This window comes from Urocitellus parryii (assembly GCF_045843805.1).
Source record: "Urocitellus parryii isolate mUroPar1 chromosome 11 unlocalized genomic scaffold, mUroPar1.hap1 SUPER_11_unloc_1, whole genome shotgun sequence".
Taxonomy (NCBI): domain Eukaryota; kingdom Metazoa; phylum Chordata; class Mammalia; order Rodentia; family Sciuridae; genus Urocitellus; species Urocitellus parryii.
The window spans coordinates 19,591-41,785 of record NW_027551757.1 but is presented as its reverse complement, the minus strand read 5'-3'; the positions used below and the strand labels follow the sequence as shown (position 1 = coordinate 41,785).

The 22,195-nt window shown below is 54.6% G+C and overlaps 1 pseudogene; it reads right to left on the bottom strand.

Moving 5' to 3' along the window:
• Nucleotides 1-1,135: 1,135 nt before the first annotated feature.
• On the bottom strand, nucleotides 1,136-1,236 carry LOC113191195 (U6 spliceosomal RNA; annotated as a pseudogene).
• Nucleotides 1,237-22,195: the final 20,959 nt, after the last annotated feature.

Below are 22,195 nucleotides of genomic sequence, written 5' to 3'. Positions count from 1 at the left end.
GTGCATGTGTGAGTGTGCATGCACGTGCGTGCGTAGAGGGCAAGAGATGGGGATGTAAATAGAACACAGTACCTCACCCTGGAGACCATCCACCAGGTACCTTTAAGATGTCACTGAGGCTGAGGTAGCCCACAAACTGACCCCAGATTCCGGCCACACTGCTGGTGTCCTTGGAGGAAAGAGGGCACAGGCTTGGGGGCCAGTGGAGATGTCACCCACACCTTCCCACTGTCCTAGGTCACCAGGGTAACCCACCCTCACCCCTGCAGGCCCCGGAAGGTTAGTTCTCATGAAAGGTGTTATCCAGAGAGCCAGGCCCAGCCAAGCGGACATAATTAGCTGTATTTGTGGTCCTTGAGGTTTGGCAATCAGAGACGGGGTGGGAGGAGAGCTGGGGAGGGGGCTTCCTCTTCTAAAGCCTCAGAACAAAGAGCGCAATTTGGACGGCTTCCAGCTAATGAGAGCAACTTTCCAAGTGGCGCCCTAATTAGCGCCTGCTTCGCTGGCGGAAGACAGGGACCGGCCGCCCCTCGGCCCCAACAGTGGACATTCAGGATGTTGGCAGCCCCAGGTGCCCGCCCTACCGTTGGCACTATTCCAAGTCCAGGAGGTACCACCCCCCCAAAAAAAATGTCATTCTCATCACGGGCGTTTAAAATATAGCTTGATCATATTGTTGGCGTCCCAAATGGCCCAGGGCCCCGTAAGAGTCGTTAGTTCTCAGGTTGATGAGAAAGAAGAGGCAGCAAGCATGTTTTCTAATTTTCCAACAAGCCAAGTTTACTTCCTTAAATTAAAAAAAAATTTAATGAGCACACACCATTTGTACATATTTATAGGATATGGCAGGATAATTGGATGCATGTAGACGATGCGTAATGACCAAAGCAGGGTAATTGGTCTCTCCGTCTCCTCGAACATGGATCATTTGTCTGTGTTGGGAACTTTGGACTCTCCTTGTTATTTTGAAATCTATCATAAATCATAGGCTACCGTCCCCCTGCTGGGCTCTGGAACGGAGGTCGCCTTCCTCCCCTCCACTGTACCCCAGGGCCTGTTATCTAACTGTCCCCATGTCCCCTCACCCTTCCTGGGCCCTGGCCACCTCTATTCTACATTCTTCTTCTCCAAAATAAAAAAGAAGGAGCATTTCAAGAATCTGCACATCATCCTCGCGGCAGGGCCGTGCTAATCTCTGTGTCGTTCCAGTTTTAGGGCATGTGACAAAGCCAGCACTCAAGTTTACTTCCGTAGGATCTCAAGCAAGTGGATCGACCTTGGACGATCCGTGGTTTCCCCAACGGTGACAGAGGGGTGACAGTCAGACACAACCTGAAAGGCTGTTGTGAAAATCAATGCCAAGGACAGAGTTTGGTAAATGTTCAAGACATGGCGTGCGGTGACGGTGACGATGACAATGGTGATGGTGACAATGATGGCAACGGTAATACTGCTGCTGCTCCTGGGGACGATGTGGGAGATGCTGGTGATGACAGTCATTGGCCCTCCATGGTCTTGTTTCCCACGTGGGGGATGCTCAACAGCGTAATAGAAAGAGGAACTGCTGGTGCCTGAGCTCATGCACAGTCCTCGGCGCACGACGAGGCACAACGATGACAATGACCCTACGTAGAGCAGAGCTGATCATTTCCCAAGGGCTTGTGCGTGTGCCGTGTCACCTGCTCTGTCCTGTGGCTCTGTGAGCAGGTTCTGATGACCTTCCATTTACAGAGGAAAACACCTGGGGCCCCGGAGCTTAAGAGCCTGTGCAGGTCCCCCCAGTGGTAAGTAAAATAGCCAAACTGACCCTGAGTCCCCAAACCTGCCGTCCTCCCTGAGGCACAATGTTGCCTTCCAGGCCCTCGGGGGCAGGAGAGAAGCTCAGGGCATGGACCGACTGGTCCAGAACCTGGAGTTCCTAACAGGGGAGCTGGGGGCTGGAGACAGAAGGGGAGTGGCCTCGGTGGCCAATGGCACCTCACCCCCAGGGCACCAGCCCTCAGGAGAGGCGGGAAGGTCTCGAGTGCCTCCCACGGAGGGCTTCCTGTCACCCGTCCTGGGCTGAAGGTCAGCTGGCACGTCCTCTCCCCAGAGAGTCACCAGCAAAGCCATCAGGCGTGACCGGCACTTCCCACACAGGAATCGACGTGTGCAGCTCTGGGGGGACCATCTGGGGATGGCGGCCAGTGCACCCCACGCTGCTCTCTCAAAGGCTGACGGGTCCCTCTCTCAGCTCTGACGACCAGGACCAGGTCGGTGGCCGTGGAGGAATGGATGCGGGACTCGGGCTGGAAGGAGAAAACGCCATCGCTTCCCCTTCCACAGCCCGGGCCCCTCCCAGGCCTCTCTCCAGCCCAGAACAGAAAGGGGCGGCAGGGACGGGGCGCCAGCTCCCTCCCGGGCTGTCAGGGCGCGGACTTGGCATGGCCCCTGTGCTGGCGGGGCGCTCCTGGTGCCTGGGTCTCCAAAGCTCCTCTCCACGGGCCAGGTCCCTGGGAGCAACGCTCAAAGCTCAGTCAGGAGGGGACCAGGAGGAACTGCCCCCTGCGGACCAGGGCTCTGAGACTCGGGCCTGTGGTCTCTGCTGGGCACACGGAGCTGAGGATGCCTCCTCCGGGCCACCAGAATCCAGAGCCTCGTGGCTTCCCTCTGGGTCTCCGAGCAGAGCTACTTTTGTGATCTCCTCTCATCGAACCAAACCCAGACCTCCCGACCCGAGTTCCCGCGAGGGAAGCCTCCGTGGTCCACCCAACGAACCTTCAGTCCTGGGCGGTGACCCCACCCTGGGCTGCGACCCCTTCCCTCACACGTCTGCCCTCCAGGCTCCTCCATGTGACCTCTGTCCCCAGCAGGTAGTTGGGAGTCCCTACCCGGCTGCCCAGGGTTCCCACGAGCACAGAGCAGAATGTCCTGGGCTCCGGTTCTGCAGCACCCTGTTGGCTGCAGTGAGTCGTGCACGGCCCCAGTCAACACGGATGCGATTACACCAGGTCAGGGACACAGGGAAGGGGTCATGGCGCCCTCTTTGAAGACCACCCATGACCCAAGCAAGTGTAAGAGCTCCCAGCTGCTGGAGTTAGCACACCGAATCCCGATCCCGTGGAGAGTTTCCCCTTCAGTTAACTCGGGATTAATTAGAAATGTGATTTGAAATCATGCTTCTCCCTCCCTGGTCTAACACCCACGGGGCCCATGCCCCCACTTCCTCATTTTCTGACAACGTCGATTAGCAGAATATTCTTGGGTGCCCACGATGCCCGGATCTGTCTTCCACCGCCATGTGCTGGGACGGTCCAGAGGAAGCACCGTTTCCCCTTGCAAGAGGGTCACTCCAAGATGTCTCAACAAGACAGGATTCACGGGTGGGAGACTCAGCAAACCAGGGATTGCTTCTGTCAGTAAAAGTGGCCAAAAAGCAGTTTCGGCTCAGGGCCCCTCTCCTGACGCACCGCCTGGCTCTCACTTAGGAGACCGACTGGGGTGAGCACCCAGCTGCACTGGGGTTCAGCAACCTCGGGGTTACGCAGCAGCGCGTCGGCAGTTTTGCTTCCTGTGGCTGACCCAGATGCGGAGTCACGTTCCAGGCAGCCACAGAGGTTCTTGTAAAGCTGGGGTCCCCATGCGAAGCCCTGAGGTCATGGTTTTTTTCCTTTAAACTCAGCATCGTGGTCAGAAGTGGTTGATGTGCCCCACGAGGCCTGTCCTCCCCATTCCTGCCTGAACAGGTCAGCACAGCAGCCCGCTGGCCCGCCACCATGTGCCCTTCATGGACAAGTGACTCGAGGCCCTTCCCTTCCTGCCAGCGGGATCCCGGTCGCCTTCAGGTCCAATCAGACCAAATAACCGACCCCAGATGTCCATTTCCCTGAGGTCTGGCGTCTGCACCGATGAGGATTCCGAGGCAGATATCGGAGACCCTGCTCGCACCAGTTGAGGCGGAGGGGGGCCTTCCTTGGGCCTTTGGAGCCTTCCGAGTGTCGGGGGGACAGGGGCAGCGGGCGCCGCGCGGAGTCCAAGGGGGGACCTCCCGTCTCCAGCATCCCCCGGTCTCCCCTCCACGGTTGCCAAGGAAACCAGTGAGTCGGGAAGCGCATCGCATCACCACACCGTCTCTTCCCAGCCCTGCCAGCTGGATGGGGCCCGTCCCTGCCTCTGTCTGTCTGTCTGTCTCTCTCTCTGTTTAAAGTGGTTCCAATCCAAGTCTTGCACAGCAGACTCTGACGGGCGGAACCCAAATCACATCTGAAAACCCTCGGCCAGGAAGTCTGGGAAGCCAGCCTCCCGGGGTGCACGAGCCAGCTTTTGTCACCGTGACAAAAAATACCTGACTTCAAGGAGGACCAGCAGGAGGACCAGCAGGAGGAGCAGCAGGAGGACCAGCAGGAGGACCAGCAGGAGGACCAGCAGAGGACCACCGTGCTGGGCTCTGGTTTGGGAGGTTCAGGTCCAGAGTCGGTGGGAGAGGAGGCAGGATGCCTGAGGTGGGAGGGCTGGAGGGGGACTGCCGCTCCACTCAGGGCATCAGGGAGGAGAGAGGGACGGGAAGGGGCTGGGGACACGATACAGTCCCCAAGGGCACGTTGCCAGTGACCTGCTTCCTCCAGCCACGATCCCCTGCCTCCAGCTCCCCCCCAGAGTCCGCTCAGTTATCAGTGGATGGAGGAGGTCACAGCCTCACGATCCAGTCATCCCCCAGTCCCACCTCTGAGCACGCTGTGGTGGGGACCAGGCCTGCCACAGGTGCGTCCTTCCTCCCCTGCACACACCTTGTCCGGGAAGGCCCCCTGGCATGGACGTGAGCCAGCAGGTCCAGCGTGGCCCGCGCGGCTGGCTTCTTCAGATCTGAACGATTCTTCTCTGGAAAGCCTCACTCAGACACCCGCTGTCAACTCATGGAAGGGACTTTGATCTGTGTCTCATGTGGTTCCACGAAGGGCTTGTGAAGGGTCCGCTGGGGACAGGCCCGCTCTTCAGAATAGAAGAGATGGCCAACAGCTGGTCGCCGGGAGCTCACAGCCTGGAAAGGGGGGCACCTCCGTAGGAAATAATCCGGAGACACACTGTTCGATCAGATCTGAAACGTCCCCTCGGGGGCCCGGGAATCGCAGACTCGGTCCCCCGCTCAGTGCTACTGGGAGATGCACTTGGAAAGGGAAGCCTGGGGGACAGAGGTCACGTCACCGGCCCTTGAAGGGGATGTGGCCCCTGCTCTCTGCCTCTCTCCCTTCCCGGTGTCAGGAGGTGAGCCGTTCCTGCCACCATGGGCCACACCATGACGTACAGCCTTTGAGCCAAAAGAAAACCTTCCCCCTCTGAAGGTGTTTACCGCAGGCACTGGGTCCCTGTACAGAGGACCAGCGGGCGGCCCCGGAGTCCTGCAGCGGGAGGTCGGCTCCACATCTGGGGGCAGGACCTGCTACATGTTCTTCCTCTACCCGTCAGACTTCAGCGTCGCCAGGCTTCTCTCCTGCTGGACGGGCAGGGGTACAGTCTTCACCGTTCCCGAGACCCCCCTGATTATCCTCAAGGGTCCCAGGATCACAACACCCCAGAACACAGGGGCAAGTGACCGGCGATGGCCTCCCGTCCCCGCCCACACCATCTTCAAACTCAGGCGGCTGCACTGTTTCTGCCGAACCTGGGCACGGTGGCCTGGAAGGAGCGAGGAAGCCCCATGCTCCACGCGGGCAGAGGACAGGCCTCCCACGCTGCTGGGGTGGCCACAAGAGCCTGAGGTCGGGCCCTCAGCACGTGAGACTCCAGCGGCCCCGTGCTGTTCCCAGCCTCGAGGGGAGTTCTCCAGACGTCCCTCTACTTGGTCACCTCTTCCCTCTTCTCTGTTCCCTTTCCCTTGATAACGTACCCATCATGGACATTCTTCGGACACCTAACTTGTTTTTTGAGGTCAGAATAACCTTGCTGTCAAAACTGGACAAGAACAATAAAAGATTGGGCATTTTAAATAAATCTCCCATTTATGACCCCACATGCAAACGTTCTAAAGATACTAGCAAGTTGAATGTGGCAGGACATATTTAAAATGACCATTTTTATCGTGACTGAGTGCATTTTACCCCGGGAATGGAAAGGCAATACTGATTTCATCAAGGATGTACTAGGTGCCAGGCGCTGTTCTAAATTCTTTTCTCACTTAGAATCAGTGAAGATAAACTCTTATATTCCCCGTTTGGAAACGCACAGGAGTCAGGTAACCTGTCCTAGGAACTCCGATAGGTACTTCAATATTAGAAAATCTATTAAGTCATTTATCACAGAAACCGCTTAAGCAAAAACAATCATTTTCTCATCCCAATAGAGGCAAAAAAAAAAATCACTTGAAAAAGAAAATCCAAAAGTCATCCATGACTTGAAAAAAAATTATTCTGATTTTCAATAAACCACTCCTCCACAGAGCAATGAGGACCCTGGCAAAAACTATCAAAATCAGCTCTTTCTGAATTCCGTAAATTAACTGAGAGCTGGTAACAATCTGAAGATCGTTTATTCAAGGAAAACAGCTGAATCTTGGTAAGATCAGCGACCCTCGTAGCATTTCAATTTTCCCTGTTTTCATTCCTTTCTCTCTAGCTCTGTGCTATCTTTGAAAACCAACAGGCTCACTACACAGGAGCTGTGAAAGCCAGCAGCCTATCAGTCCCTGGGGTCACAGATTAGGTTTGGAACACCTCAAAAAGCCCCATCTCCAGAGAGGTATCACTATTTTATCTGTCTGGCAGCTCTCAGGAAAGGCCCGACTTGCAAGACTTATTATTTGAACTGACTCAGCATTTGCTCATTGGAAAAAGAAAAAAAAAAGCCCCATACAAGAGAATCTTTTAAAGATAACAACAACAACAATAGCAACGATTTATACCGCACAGGCCAATTGGAGCAAATGAGACGGTCCAAAAGTTAAAAAAGAAAAAATCCAAGAAATGAGATGTCCATATGGGATTTTGGCAGCCTCCAGCATGGCTAAGAACTTAGCAAGTGCACAGAGAAGATCGGGGAAGGTCTAATCACGCACCTCTGGATGACCTGAGACCCTTCCCAAGCCGGACGTGAAGGACAACATGGTCATGGACTCCCTGAGCATTACAGGTCCACGCAGAGCCCCTGGGAAAAGGCAGAAGACTTATTGGTTCAAGGCAATAAGACATTCTCTGTGTCATCGTTACCTGATCCCTAGGCTAAACAAGCAGAGAGTTGGTGACGTCACGTGACAGAAACACAGGCTTTAGATCATTCAGAAAAGTCATAAAACTATCAGAAAAGTCATAAAACTAGCAATGGGAGAGACAGCATTTAGAACAAACACTGAAGGGGGTGGGGATCCAATTTTCAGTTTTTAACAAACATAATTTATGGTACACAGAGAAATGAAAACGCAGGTCCAGCCAGGCACAGTGGTTCACGCTCCATCCCTGTGACGGAAGAGGCTGAGCCAGGAGGAGCACAAGCATTAGACCAATCTGGGCAACTTAGCAAAGCCCGGTCTCAAAACAAATAAATAAACAAAAGGGGTAGGGATACGGCTCAGTGGCAGAACCCCCTTGAGCTCAATCCCTAGTCCCGGGGGAAAAACTTCCCTAGTACTGGGGGCTCCACATACACAGGGAAATAAGCAATCGGTGAAAATTATCCTTGAAGAAGCCTGGATCAGAAATTGGACTTACTAGGAAAAAAACTTTCATCAGAATCATAAAAAAATGTTCTAAAGAATTTAAAGAAAAGTGTTAGAGCAATGTGTGAAGGAGGAGGAGGAGGAGGAGGAGGAGGAGAGAGAGAGAGAGAGAGAGAGAGAGAGAGAGAGAGAGAGAGAGAGAGATTATCTTTAAAGATTCTGAAGTTGAAAAGTATAAAGAAGAATTTACTGAAAAGATTCAGTAGCAGAGTCACATGGGTAGAAGAAAGAATCAGAAAAGTTGAAGACAGGTCAATTGAGATTACCCTCTCTGTGAAATAAAAAGAAAAAAGAATGAAGACAGATGAACAGGACTTCAGAGACCCACACCCAGAGAGTGGTCATCTCAGAGAGGAGAGACAAGGACACAGAAAGGGCATCTGAAGAAATAATGGCAGAAAACTTTCAAAATATGATATTTTTTTTTCAAAAAGTACAGTAATCTACACATCCAAGAAATTTAGCAACTTCAAGGAAGACAGACTCAGATGAGAATGAACATCAAGACACATCACGGTAAAACTGTCCAAAGAGAAACACAAAATCTCAAAAGCCACAAGACAGAAGTGACTCGTCACACCCACGGGAACCTCAATATGATAAACCGCTGATTTCTCTTCAGAAACCATGCAAGCTAGAGGGCAATGGGCATGGCCTATTCAAAATGCAGATGGAAAAACGAGTGTCAGCCAAGAATTCTATACCCAGCACAACTATCCTGGGTGAAGGAAGCAGAAAGATCTTTTAGGGTAGATGAAACCCCAGAGAATTTGTCAAGAAACACTAAAGGAAATGGCTGAAATGAAAGGACATCAGAGAGTAACTCAAATCCACATAAATAAATGGGGGACTAATAAAATTCACTGCACATGCAAATATACAAGATACTGTAAGGTCCAGGTGTGGTGGTACATGCCTGTAATCCTAGTGGCTCTGGAGGCTGAGGCAGCAAGATCACAAATTCAAAGCCGGCCTCAGCAACTTAGTGAGGGCCTAAGCAACGTAGCAAGACTCTGTTTCAAAATAAAAAGTAAAAAGGGTTGGAGATATGGCTCAGTGGTTAAGCACTACTGGGTTCAATCCCTGGTACCCAAACCAGAAACAAATAAACAAATATATATATATATATATATATATATATATATATATATATATATATATATATATATATAGTGTAAGTGTCGTCTTTGGTAACTCTCTTCCTTGCTTATCCAACTTAAAAATCATCTGCCTTTACTGGTAACTACAAGCTGCTGAAGAGCTTTCAATGTATAAAGTTGTCATTTGTCAAAGGAGAGAACAGAGCTAACTGGGAGTGAAGGTAGGTGTACTGTCCAAATTAAGTGGGTATTGACCTGGACTCGAGTATTTGAATTTAAGATGCTCATTGTAATACCAAGGGCAACTGCTGAGAAAACAACCCCCAAAATACAAAGAACAAAGAAATGAAATGTCACACTAGGAAATATCTACCTAGCACACCCCCCCCCCAAAAAAAAAGGTATTCATGGAGAGACTGAAGAACAAAACTCATAAGACATATGGAAAACAAGTAGAAAATGCAAGATCTGAATCCCACTTCATCAAAAGTTACATTAAACACAGAATGATTAAACAATCAAAAGACAGGCACAGGCAAAATGAAAAATTTACATCATTCAACAATATGCTGTCTACCCGAGACATTTTAAATTCAAAGACAAGGGAAATCATGAAAACAATTCCACTTGCAATCACCTCAGAAAGTATAAAATATTGGGGCTGAGATTGTGGCTCAGCAGTAGAGCACTCACCTAGCACGGGCAGGACCCGGGTACGATCCTCAGCACCCCATAAAAATGAAGGTATTAGTGTTGGGTCCATCTACACCTAAAAAAATAAATATTTTTTTAAAGTATAAAATATGTAGGAATAAGTGCAACATAAGAAGTGGAAGACTTGTACACCAAAGACTGCAAAGTGAGGGCCTGAGTCAACGGGAAAACATCCCATATTCATGGACGCCAAGACTCCTAGTGCTAAGACAGCAGCATCCTCTAACTGGTCTGCAGAGCCCAGGCAGCCTCTATCAAAATTCTAGCTGCCTCTTTTCCTAGAAACTGAAGACCCTATCTTAAAATTCACATGGAGGGGCTGGGGCTGTAGCTCAGTGGCAGAGCGCTTGCCTAGCATGGGTGAGGCACTGGGTTCGATCCTCGGCACCACATAAAAATCAACAAGTGAAATAAAGACATGGTGTTCATCCATCTACAACTACGATTTTTAAAAAATCCATATGGAAAAGCAAGGGATCCAAAAATAGCCAAAACAATTCTGACGGAGAAGAACAAAGGTGGATTCCTGATAAACTCGTGCTCCCAGCCCAGCAGCCCAGAACCCGTGGCACTCACACAGGCACTGAGGTGTGAACCAGGGGACAGACTGGGTGCCAGGAACAGACACCTAGTCAATTGATTTTTTAATGAGAATGACAGGCGATTCAGCCGAGGAGAGTAGTCTTTTCAGCAGATGGTGCTGGACGTCCACATGCAAAAGAACAAACCCAGGGTCAACCGTGTGAACCTTTCTGTTCCTGTAAAGCACGAGGCAGTCCATTTATATAGAGTTTCCAGCCCGGGTCCGGTAGCCCTACTGCACTCAGGCCAGTGGGGAGGCAGCCAGGAGCATGGGGCAGAGCCAGGAAGTGAGAGAGGGAAAAAGCAAGAGACCAGGGTCCGCTATCCCCATGGCAAGAGGCCACGCCCCCAATGACCTAAAGACCTCCCACTAGGCCCCACCCCTTAAAGGCACCACCACTTCCCAACAGGGCCATGGGCTGGGGACCCCGTTAACACACAGGCCTTTGGGGGACATTCCAGATCCAACTGTCACAATGTACAAAATTAACTTAAAATTGATTGAAGGCCTAAATGTGAAAACTACCATCATGAAAGTCTCAGAGAAAAACAGATGTAAAACTGCATGAGCTTGGATCAGGCTCTGATTTGTCAGGTAACACATCGAGGCACAAGGAAGAATAGGTAGACTGAATTTCATTCAATTTAAAACTTCTGTACATTAAAAAAAAAAGACAAAACTAGGCAGAGAATAGGAGAAAATATTTGTGAGTCATAGAGCTGATAAAGAACTACATCAAACCTCTCACTGCTCAATATTACTATTCAACAATCAAAAGACACCGACATTTTTGGAATGGGCCAAAAACTCTCAAACAGATATTTCTTCAAAGGGAAATATAGATGTATGACTGCTAAGCACACAAAGATACTGGGCTTCATTCATCATTAGGAGAATGTGATCATAACTATGAATAAGAATAATCTCTTCCCACAGAAATCCCTCTAATTTGGTAAAACGTATCTACTAAAAACCTGAAGGGTAAATACCATATGCAGTATGGAATACAGTGTAAAAATATAATTCAAGTCAAAAATGAAATATGTCTGCCTACTGGATGGGCTTTTGCAACATTTTACTAGAGATTCTAGCTAGCAATCTAAAACCAGGGGAAAAAATCAGATAAGGAGTTTTTGAAAAAGAATCAAAAGATAACGTTGTTGGTGGCTGGAATAATTGTTTCCTCTGAAAATCCAAGATGAGCTACCATTAGAACCAGCAAATACTGAACTAAAGTTTCTGGGCAAAACTCAACCGTGTCCTTCTCTGTCCCCCCAAATCAGAAAGTGTAGCTGAAAGAAAGTTTCCAGTCATAAAAGCAAGAAAAACTGTAAGTCACTTGGGAATAAATCCAATGAAAGATGCGAGAGACCTTTATGGAGAAAATCATGAAGTTACTGGAGAATGTGGCAGACCCGCCCCTCCAAATGGAGAAATACAGCACGTTCCCGCTCCACGCTCAGGTCTCCTCCAGATGAACCTAGAAATTCACTGCAGTCCAATCCAAACCCCGGCGGAGCTCCTGGCAGAGCCTGGCCACCTGATTCCAACGTTAATCTGAAGTGGGTGAGGGCAGGAGGAGCCAAACTAAAGAAGAGCATGAAAGAACACTCCCGACCACTTCTAGAGACCCACGACAAAGCCACAAGATGCCACGTTCGATCCCCGGTGCCGGAGAACAGAGAGAAGGGTTCACATCATGGGAGAACCATGAAGAGAGACACGGGGATGGAGGAGCGGACCAGACACCGGGCACCTGTGAGGGTCTGGGGAGCGTCAAAGGCGGCTGCGTCTCTGCAAAGAGAAGGTGGAGCCTCCAACCATGTCAGGGAGCTGGCTGGTCCCAGGGCGGAGGTCTTCCCTGGATCCCTACCTCACACCGCACCTAGAGAGACATTCCTGATAGAGCAAAACCACACTTCAAAGCTATTCTAAGGAAGCTTAGTGGAATATCAGGAAAAGATTCCCTAAACAAATAGCAAAAGATACAGATGATCATGGAAAAAAAAAATCTTAAGTCGACCACACGGAAAACTGGAAGTTCTGTGTGCCAACACTGTCGCATGACACAGTTGAAGTACGACCCATCCGTGAGACGTTGCAGCAGTAAGGGGATAGAATTTGGTACCCGTAGAACTCTCATAAACGCAAAAGGGAAAGACACCCTCATCTGCAAGAAGGAACTGGTATGTAGCCCAGGGGTTGAACACTTGCATGTGTAAGGCTCCGGGTTCCATCCCCAGCACTGCCAGAAAATAAAAAATAATTTTAATTTTTTCAAAAATATTTATTTATTAGTTGGACACAATACCTTTATTTTGTTTATTTATTTTTGTGTGGTGCTGAGGCTCGAACCCAGGGCCTCACACGTGCTAGGCGAGCGCTCTGCCGCTGAGCCCCAGCCCCAGCCCCTATTTTTAATTTTTTAAAAATCAAATAAAAGAAAACACCACAATTAGACAATGAAAATGATCAACAAATACATGTTAAAAATGAAGCTTCACTAAGAAGCTGGAAAATAATGGTTTTTTAAAATTTAATTCCATTTCCTACAGATCATATTGGCCCCCCAAAAAATTTAGTGCCACAATGCCCTCCAGCCGGGATCTTTCATGCTACTAGAATTGTGGTTGGGATGATCACTCTGGAACACAATTTGGTGGTATGCATTAAAGATAAGCAGGCACCTGTTCTAGCACTTTTACTGTTAGGTAGAGACCTAGAAAACCCATGCAAGACATTGATTGTGACTGAAAAGAAGAAAACCAGAACATTCTTCCACGAGGGGACTGTTTTTCCAATGTGCCGTGTCAGTCTGGTGGAATATTACACAACGGTGAAAATGGAACCCTTTATCTGATTTTTTTTTCCCAGCTTTAGATGGCTAGCTAGAATCTCCAGACATGTGAATATCAGCCCACATGGACTCACAAGGTACCAGGTGAAGATTTCACACTACAGATGGCTAAATTCAGCGTCTCATTCCTGCAAGATGCCTTTAAACACACAAAAGCCACTGTACATTGTTCATATGTACAAACACATCTAACCAAAAGAGAAAAACACGAGCAGAAAGGATTTAAAAAATTCATGGTCACGATCGCCTCTGAGGAACGGGGAAGGAGCGTGGTAATAAGGAAGGGAACGAGGAACCTCATCATTATTCCTTTCTTGCTTTGTTTGTCGCAGTGCTGAGACCAGAAGTCATTTTAAGATTTTCTTCTTTTACAAAAGACAGTGAATCAAGTGGAGCCGACGTCAGCTTTCATGAACTTGAAGTGGGGAGTCGACGGGACTTTCTTCCTCTTCCCTCCCCCCCTTTCACCTGCCCATCTAATAAGAAGAAATGGCGGTGGCCTCTGCTTCCTACAGGTGGGGAGAAGAAGAAAAAGCTAAAACAAATCTTTCTCTTTCTTTTTTTTTCTTAACACCTTCTCCTCTGTATCTGGGAATCAGGATGGGGAGGGTCCCGGGAGCCACTCTTTGATGGGGTTTTGACGGATGAATAGAAGTTCTCCTTTGTGGGCCAGGGAAGGGTGCAAAGAGGACCTTCCAGGGGTAGGAGGGTTTAAAAAGCTCAGTGCCCTGGTTTGAATGTCGCCCAAATACGTTGAATGTGACCCCCGCTGTGAAGTACTGTGAGGGTGGAATCCTAATTAGACTGTGGGACTTGGAGGCTGGAGGTTGGGAGATAATTAAGATTAAATGGGCCATCAGACTGCACGGGCACCATCTAACCCAGTAGGACGTGGCTTTGTACAAAGAGGAGAGGCCTGAGCCACAACACTCGGTCCCAAGGCCTTGTGAGCATTTGACCTTGAATTCCCCTTCTCCCAAAACTGTGAATACAACATCGTTTTCCCTTGTAAACGCCCGGGCTGCAGCATTCAACTAGAGCCAGGGAGGGCAGGAGAACCCATAGGGCGACGCGGCTCGCTCAGAGTTGATGAGCAGCAGGGAGCGGGTGGCAGAGTGGGCTGGCTCCTGGGGGGACCGGTGAGCCAGGCTGAGGGTCTCCGACTTCACCTCGCGGGCACCGGGAACTCAGGGTTGACAGCGTCCTTCCCGTGGGACCCCGTGGTCTCCACTTCCTGCACATCAAGGGTCAGAAAAAGTCCCACCCCCTGAGACGATTCAGGTATCTGCCATTCCTGCAGAGGGACCGTCCCTCTTGTCCCTCTCCCTTCTTACAGAGCAGCCACATCCGTGGGGTGACAACAGACCACTGGGCCCTGATGGACCAGATACGAGGGACAGCAGCTTGCAGGGGCTGCTCAGGAATGCCAGCTGCCCAGGGCCTGGAGACCTGGGCACCCAGCGTCACTGCAGCCCCTCGAACAGAGACAGAGTCCCTGGTCCAGGGCAGCTGAGCTGCGAGCCGCACTCCTGCCCTCCAGGTCTAGGTGCAGCCAGCCCAGGGGCCATCGCGGGTTACCTGGACCCTCCTGCTCACCACACTGGAAGCAGCAAAGGATACGGCCAGGCTTGTCTTGTAAGGCCTGGACCGTGGGGGGCAGGCCCATGTGATGACTCCCGCGAGCCTTGGCCACCCCTTCCTGGGTCCCTTCTTCAGGAAGAAGAAAGGCGGATATATTGATGTTCTGTATTATCTTCTACTTAAAAGGGCTTTTTTTTTCCTTTCTAATTTTAAAAGAAACTAAACTATCCTCATGGGCCCCTGGCGCTGTGCCTGCCGTGCCTAATGGATAATTCAGCCTTGGGGACAAGGCGCAGGGAGTCCGCACAGGAGCCATCACAACAGTCACTGGGGTTGGTCCTGATGCAGTCGCCATGGTAATGAAGAGGCAGGAGCAGGATGGGGGGAGCCAGGACGGGAGTGAACACAGACAGATGCTCCCCGGGAAGGATAAAGATGGAGGGGAAGGAGCAGGGGGGCCCGGCAACCAGAGCAGGGCCTCAGCCCCGCGGCTCACGCCACATAAATGGAGGCCGAGAGCGGGACTAATGGGAGCTGTTGGCCGCCTAAATGAAGCCGCTTCCCCAGCCCTCCGGTGGGACCACCCCGCCCGGGGAGGAGGGCGTCCGTGCAGCCAGCGATGAGGAGCCGACTCCGTTCCCAGCAAGTCGCTGCTAAATGAGCTCCCGGGAGAGCCGGGGCCGGGCGGCGACCGGGCGTTCTGGGACGCAGAGTGGGCAGAGCAGGACCCAGCAGAAGGACGCGGCCTGGTGCCACCAACTCTCCACCACCGCCCTGCTGTGACCCTGAAATCTCCCTCTTCTGTGTCCCCAGCAGAGGCCAGGCACCTGGCCAAGGGGCACCTGGCTCCTACCGAGGGAGGCGCCTGCCCAAGCCGGAGACTCCCCTGGAGGGGGACTACGGAGCAGGTGGCTGAACCCCCCTTCGGGGTTTCTGGATCAGCAGGTGCAGGGGGTCCTGGCGAGTCCCAGCTGATGTGACGCTGGTGGCTGGGGTCCTAACTTGGAGAGCCATGACCTTGACCCGTGTCCAGCCTGAAGCTGTCCTCTGGACCCCTGGCCTGACCTCTGAATCCAGGTGTCCGCTGCGCCTTGCGTTCCTCCTGACCCGACTTTTGACCTCGTCCTCCCACCTAAACCTCGTCCCCTCTGAGCTCCCGTGACCCAGGCTGCCTGTGACCCCTGTGGCCAGGACCCTCCTGCCCAGCCCTGCCCAGCCCCTCCACAGGCCTCATGGTGTCCTCTGTCTGTCCCAGGTGTCTGTCAGAGGATCACCGAGGGCCCTTCTCTGGTGTCCAGCGGAGGGGCCGTGGGGACACACAGGCCCTCGGCTCCCCCTGCGACAAGCGCACATCAGGAGAGTGACAGTCCACAGAGCCTCCTGCTGGGCCCAGGACAGGCACGAGTGTCCCCCAGGTCTCCTGGTGCCAGAGTCCCGCTGACCCCCGAGTTCAGCTTCTACATCTGGGGTGATGCTCTCGCGGCCAGACTCAGCAGGCCCAGTGGTCAGCGGCCGAAGCCCCGGGAGGCAGGTGTCCTGGGTACTTCCTCAGAGGTCTGCAGGTGAAAGGCCGCTGACTCTGGGCAGAGGTGGCTTCTGCCATCCTTTGGCCTTGATCTCGGGACCATGAGGGGGCAGCCCTGGGGCCCACCGAGGCCGAGCCTTCCTCTCCTGTGGAGCAGGAGGTGACCTGCTCCCTGCCGGGTCCCCCCAGTCCCCCCAGCCTGCCCTAGGCGGGCCGGGAAGTTCTGCTGTCGGAGAGGAAAAGGTGTGAGAGCTTTGGTGCCAGCGACCAAGACAGGCGCCTCCGCGACCTCCAGCACCAGATGCCCCCGGGGTTCTGGGAGTATCTGAACGGCCAGCTCATTCAAGGCCACTGGACCGTGAGGCCGAGGCTCCATGCCCTGTTCCTCTTTGGAGTCTCCGTGTCCAACACGCTAAGTCCATGCACTCAGCACCTTCGTCACTGCCACACCCTGCTGGGTGCCCCGCCCCTCGGCAGGCCCTGGACCGAAGGGCACCGTGGATGCAGCAGAGGCTCAGACCCATCATCTTTGGATCCCACCGTTTTCAAGCTGTGTGACCTTGGGCAAGTCACTTCACCTCTCTGGCCTCGCTTTTGTCATGGCAGAGTGAAGACTGAAGATGATAACAGGCACGAGGCCTAAGGACACACGGTCCCTTAACGGTGAGACGGATGACAACCTAGGAAGACTGGCTCTCGGCAGCTGGCCCCACCCTCGGTGAACACACCTCAAGTCTCAGGGTCTCCATCCGGCCAGAGGGACGGACACCTAAACCAATGACCACAGCAGAAAGGGACAGGCCGGAAGACGGTGCCAAGGGACCCTGGGGAGGGTGGCAGGTGTGCCCGCGAGCTCATCAGCGGCTTCCCCGGCAGTGGGGACGGGAGGTCAGAGGTCAGCACCGGGGAGAAGGGGAAAGAGGGCCCCCACCGTGCAGGCCCCAGTCCCTCTGAAGGCCGATATCAAGAGTGGCAGCAGAGGCCATCAGCTATCGGGGGGTCGCCCTATGTCCAGCGTGTGCCAGGGCTTCGCAACGTCCACCCCCACAGAACTCCCGCGGCCCGGGGCGGCCGTGAGCCCCGTGTTTCCGGTGTAGAAACGGAGGCCCAGGCAGGTGAGGAGGCCGGGCCTCACCACCGAGCCTCTCTGCCTCCCCAGGAGGCTCTGAGGGCATCTTTCCTGCCCAGGTGCAGGGCCAGCGAGGGGACACAGTCGGGAGGGATAGGGACCACAGGGAATGCTTAGCGCTCTTCTCTGCGCGGCCGGCGATAACTCCCCAGGACTTGGAACAACCCAGCAAGGTCGCATGTCCTTTGTCACCACCTTCCCGAGAGGAAATGGCACAGGGCACAGAGCTTGCCCAGGGCACAGGAATGGCACACGGCAGAGCAGGGTCCAGTGCTGGCCCCTGGCTCTCCATGTCCACACCAGGCTGGAGTGTCCCCTGCCCAATGCCAAAGGCCCAGGTGCCTGGCACCGGGGTCCACCCAGAGCCAACCAGGCGCGGTGAGCAGGAGAGGTCATTATGGAGACATAATGGGCAGGAGGCGGCCGTCCCTCCACACAGGGGCGTCAAGCGCTGGGCCCTCTTCACATCCCACTGATTGACAGCTAGGCCACGGCTCAGTCCCCAAGGACCTGCGCGGTGCCAGCCCCAGCCAGAACCCAAGCCTCGGCCCCTGCAAGACCTTCTGGGCTAATTAGGAGAGCGGGGACCTCCTGGGCCACCGAGCTCCTTCCCCACTTGCTCCACAGCCAACCCCTGCCCTGCCTGGCCAGGATCCATAATGTATTAGGCCCGCCCCCACCTGGGGCTCCTCTCACGCCTGTCCTCGGGCCACCTCGGGCTAATTTGCTGAGTACCCGAGCAAAATCCAGACTCGCAGCAGAAAAACGAAGGGCCAACTGTTCCCCTTTGCCAGAGGACTGATCCCCAAACTCCCCCAGCAGCCAATGCCCCTCCAGGGCCAGTCAGTATCACACAGAATGAGCCCATCCCTGGATCAATCCACAGATGCCTGCTGCACGGATTTTGCTGATCTGGTTCCGCAGACCTGCCTGGTTCCAGTGCACACAAAAAGGCTTGTGGCAAGTTCCAAATGCATGTAACCAGATGGACGCGGAGTAGACTAAGGGCAGGCCAGGGCAGAAAATAAAATCATAGGGTTTCTACGGGTTCCTCCGTGTTGGTGCAGTGGCTGGAGCTGGCGCGGGCTGGACTTGAGCTTGCTGGCAGCCAGAGCGAGGAGCACAAGGATCCATTAATCAGATCCCCGAGGAGCAGGGGGGAAAATGAACCGTGGCTCAGAGAAGGAGGAAGACGGAAGGTTAAGGGTGAGGACGAGAAGGAGGAGGCCGGGCTGGGGGCGCACACCTGCAATCCCAGGGACTCAGGGGCTGCGCAGGAGGATCACAAGTTCAAGGCCAGCCTCGGTGAGGAGGAGGAGGAGGAGGAGGAGGAGGAGGAGGAGGAGGAGGAAGCCAGCGACGGCAGCACCAGCACCCACATGGGTTTGTCCTGGGATTCATTAATGAACCAGGCACTGAGTTGGACCAAGGCTTTGGGGTGTGCAGCGGGGAACCCCAAACTCAAACTGATCCGGTCTGAGCATCGTCCCCCACCAAAAGTCAGGTTCTGATGGTCTCTGAGAAGGTCCCTCCAGCCTCCAGCCCCGCCCCAGGCTGTCCCCCAAGAGCGAGTTGGCCCAGGGGAGGACAGGGTGGGCGCTGGCCCGTCCAGCCCTGGGGACCCAGCCCTGGGGGCCTCTTTCTCCTCCGACTCTCGCTGGATCCCCCCGAGTCAGCACAAGGCTCAGCAAATCCTAGCCTTTGAGTCCCTGCCGCCGGTGGTCCCCCGTCCCCATCCCCGGCAGCAGGTGCTTGTCTCTGAGCTGAGATGAGCAACGTCCCCAAGGCCCACAGGGCCACTCTCCCAAACAGTGACGCGCCCCCCGGACACCAGGGAGCTCTTCCCGCCAAGAGAAGGAGCGGCTGCCCCCTCCCACGGCTGCTGGGTGCCTGTGGCCAGGCGGAGTCCTCCTCACGCGCCCTCCTGCCCGGCCCTGCCTCTGAGGTCCACTCTCCAGCCCAGCACCTCTCTCCAGAACCTCCCAGGCCAGAGGTGACGGGGACTTCCACGTCTCAGAGTCCCCCAGGTGCACAGCCTGCTCAGGGAGCAGCGTTGTCACCCGAAGGAGGAGCCCCTGGGTCCCCGTGCCCTTCCACCAGGCGCTGCCCATTTCACCTCCTCGGCACTCGCCTCCCTCCTGACCAGCCGTCTCCTCTGGCCCTGGCCTCTCCACCAGGTCCCCTTCCCAGTCCCCACGTGGCTCCTCCAGCTCCTCCCTGCCTCACGGGCCACCTGCCCTTCCCCCTCCCAGGGTGCTCTCCGCCGACCCCTCCAGAGCCTTCCCTGACCTCGCTGGCCAGGGCCCTGGACCTCCCCTCGGAGGCCCTCACCGGCCTGGGGCCCCTGGCGTGAGGGCCGTGGGCCAGCCTTGGGCAGGACTGGTGGATGTCCCCAGGGGGCCGTCCTCGGCTCGTGGTGGCTGAAGAAGGGCCCCAAAGCCATGATGTCGTCAGACCTTGGCCCCTGGCCCCTGTGAATGTCACCTGACTTGGAAAGGTCTTTGCAGATGTGACTGAGGGAAGGGTCTGGAGTGGCGGATCGTCCTGGGTGTCCTGAAGGGCCTGTCACCTGTGCCTGATGGGAAGGTGACGTGAAGAGGGGCCCGCGAGGGCCTGGGGGAGGCTGGCCGTGAAGACCAGAGGGACTGGCCATGAGCCAGCCAGGCCCACGCTCTCCAGGAGTCGGAAGGGGTGTCCCCTGCGGCTTCTGGGAGGAGCACAGCAGCTGACACCTTCATTTCAGCCCATTTTAAGACTCGGGGCGGGTGGCCTCCAGACTGCGAGGGGATGAGTGTGTGTCCTGTCAAGCCCTGAGTGATGTGTCACAGCGGCCAGGGGAGGCTGACACACTGCACACAGGTGAGGTGTGGGCTCGCGGTGAGGAACCCACCTTGGCTCCTCCCAGGCTGGGCGACCTTGAGGAAACCTCTCTGCCTCTCTGAGCCTCCGTCTTCCCAACCCAGGAAGCTAAGCCATTTGCCCAAGGCCACACTCCTGAGCCAGTCCTGCCCTCCACCTTCTCCTAGGAAACCAGAGGAGGCCAGCCTCTGCAGACTGAGGAGCCGGGGAGGCTGAGGCCACCGGGAGCAAGGAGAGCCCATGGCCCCCGGAGAGCCCCAGAGCTTCCCCTGCCCCTCCCTGGGGTGGCACCTGAGGGCGCAGAGGAGAGCAACCCGCCCAGGTTCAGTTCGGAGGCTCGGGGCTCCTCTGGGTCCCCACTCCCCTTCTTCCTCCCCTTCCTGCCCTGGTTACAGGAGGGCTGCGAGGACAGAGGGCACCTGGGTCATCTGGGGACCAGGCCAGCGTGGACGGCACCCGGCCAGCCCCACTTGCGAGGTGACGTGAAGGTGAGGACATCGGGAGGGCCCCTCCCTGGGTACCGTCCCCCGGCTGGCGTCCCTCACCCCCAGCGTCCTTGCCACAGAAGAGGTTCCAGCCGTCTCTGGGTGGGAGACGGAGGCTGAGGCAGGAGCACTCCCCAGGGTCGCTCGGCTGGGGGTGACCAGGCCGGGCCCGCGTCCCGATCCCAGGTGGGCCTCGTCAGCAGGACACCCGGGCGACGGTCTCCTCCGCCTGTCTGCGTCTGAGTTTCCATGATTCACCCCCAAAATGGGGAGAGCAGAAGTCCCGAGCCCGGGAATGTCACCACCGCCACTGTGCACCCCACCCCGGTCCCCACACCCACGGGAGGGAGCAGTGGTGCAGATAATTAAAAATGCACTTCTCTCTGGCTCCCGGGTGGGTTTTGTGCACACATCTGGATGGGGGTGGGTCTGACCTGCATAATCCCTTCTGGAAAAAAACTCACCAACACCAGCCTCGGAAACCAGCAGGAGCCCCCACCCCCACCACCTGGGCCCCGCGTGGCCCCGCTTGGCCCCCTGTCTGTGCTGAGGATGGACGATGTCCCCTCCCCGGAGGATGTGAGAGCACCCAGCCCAGCAGAGCCTCCGAGGAAATGTCAGTACGTCACTGTGTTGGGACGGTTCGTTACACAGCATCGATGACTGCTACACCCCCGTGCCCTGTGGCTGGGAGGTCTGTGTCCTGGCAAGTTGTCTATGAATCCTGGTCACCTCGGGGTCTGATTCCAATCCTTTTCCTGGACACCCTCCCAAATAACCTCTGAGGCTCTGTGAGCACCGCAGAGGGCACCCAAGACGGGGAGGCGAGGGGTGACCTCACGGGGTCTCCAGTGGTTTACAGGCGGGTGAGAGGATTCTCTCTTCTTAAAACTCCTGTCACCCCACCACCACGGCTTCTCCCTTAGCTGTGGTCCCCAGCAGTCCGTCCCCCTCCCCGTCTCTGCTCTCTCCTGCCCCTGTGCCCGCACCTTCCAACCCCCCCACCGCCTAGGGCTCCCCCTGGCTCTCCGAGTGGGGCCCACTCTGAGCCTCACCTCCACCCCCAGAATTCTGTCAAAGTGTTTTCCAAAACAGAGCTTTCCCCAGGAGCCTGCGATGCCGGATGTCAAACTAAGAGTTGCACTTTTAATCCTGCTACGTAGGTGACAGAGGACACCTGCAGGTGTCCCTCCCAGGTCCATTCCTGTCTTCCTTTTACCTTCAGACGGCTGATGTTCGTTCAGGGTAGTGGATTTTCCAGCCTCCTCTGCAGCCTCAGAGTGGACGTGAGACACCCTATGGCCTTTGACTTTTCAACCGGAGTCTGCTGGAGACCTACAGGGATGCTTCTCCCTTCCTGATGCAGACACTGCCCTGTCCGCTCGCTTCTTCCAGTCTAGAATGTGGATGCAAAGTCCGGCCTTGCAGCAGCCATCTTATAACCAAGAAGAGAGCCACAGGCCCAGGATGGCAGAAAGACAGAACAAGTCTCCGCTCTTGATAACTTCCTTCTGCCACATCTGGGCGGCTGAATTCTGGACTCCGCGTGCCGTGTAAAAAAATAAACCTGTTGGGTTTTCTGTGTCTGCATCTGAATGCCATCTTACCCGATTCCAGAAGCAAACACATTTTGGCCTCAAAACCCTTTCCTTTTCCTGCAGTCGCTCCAGGTAGGAGG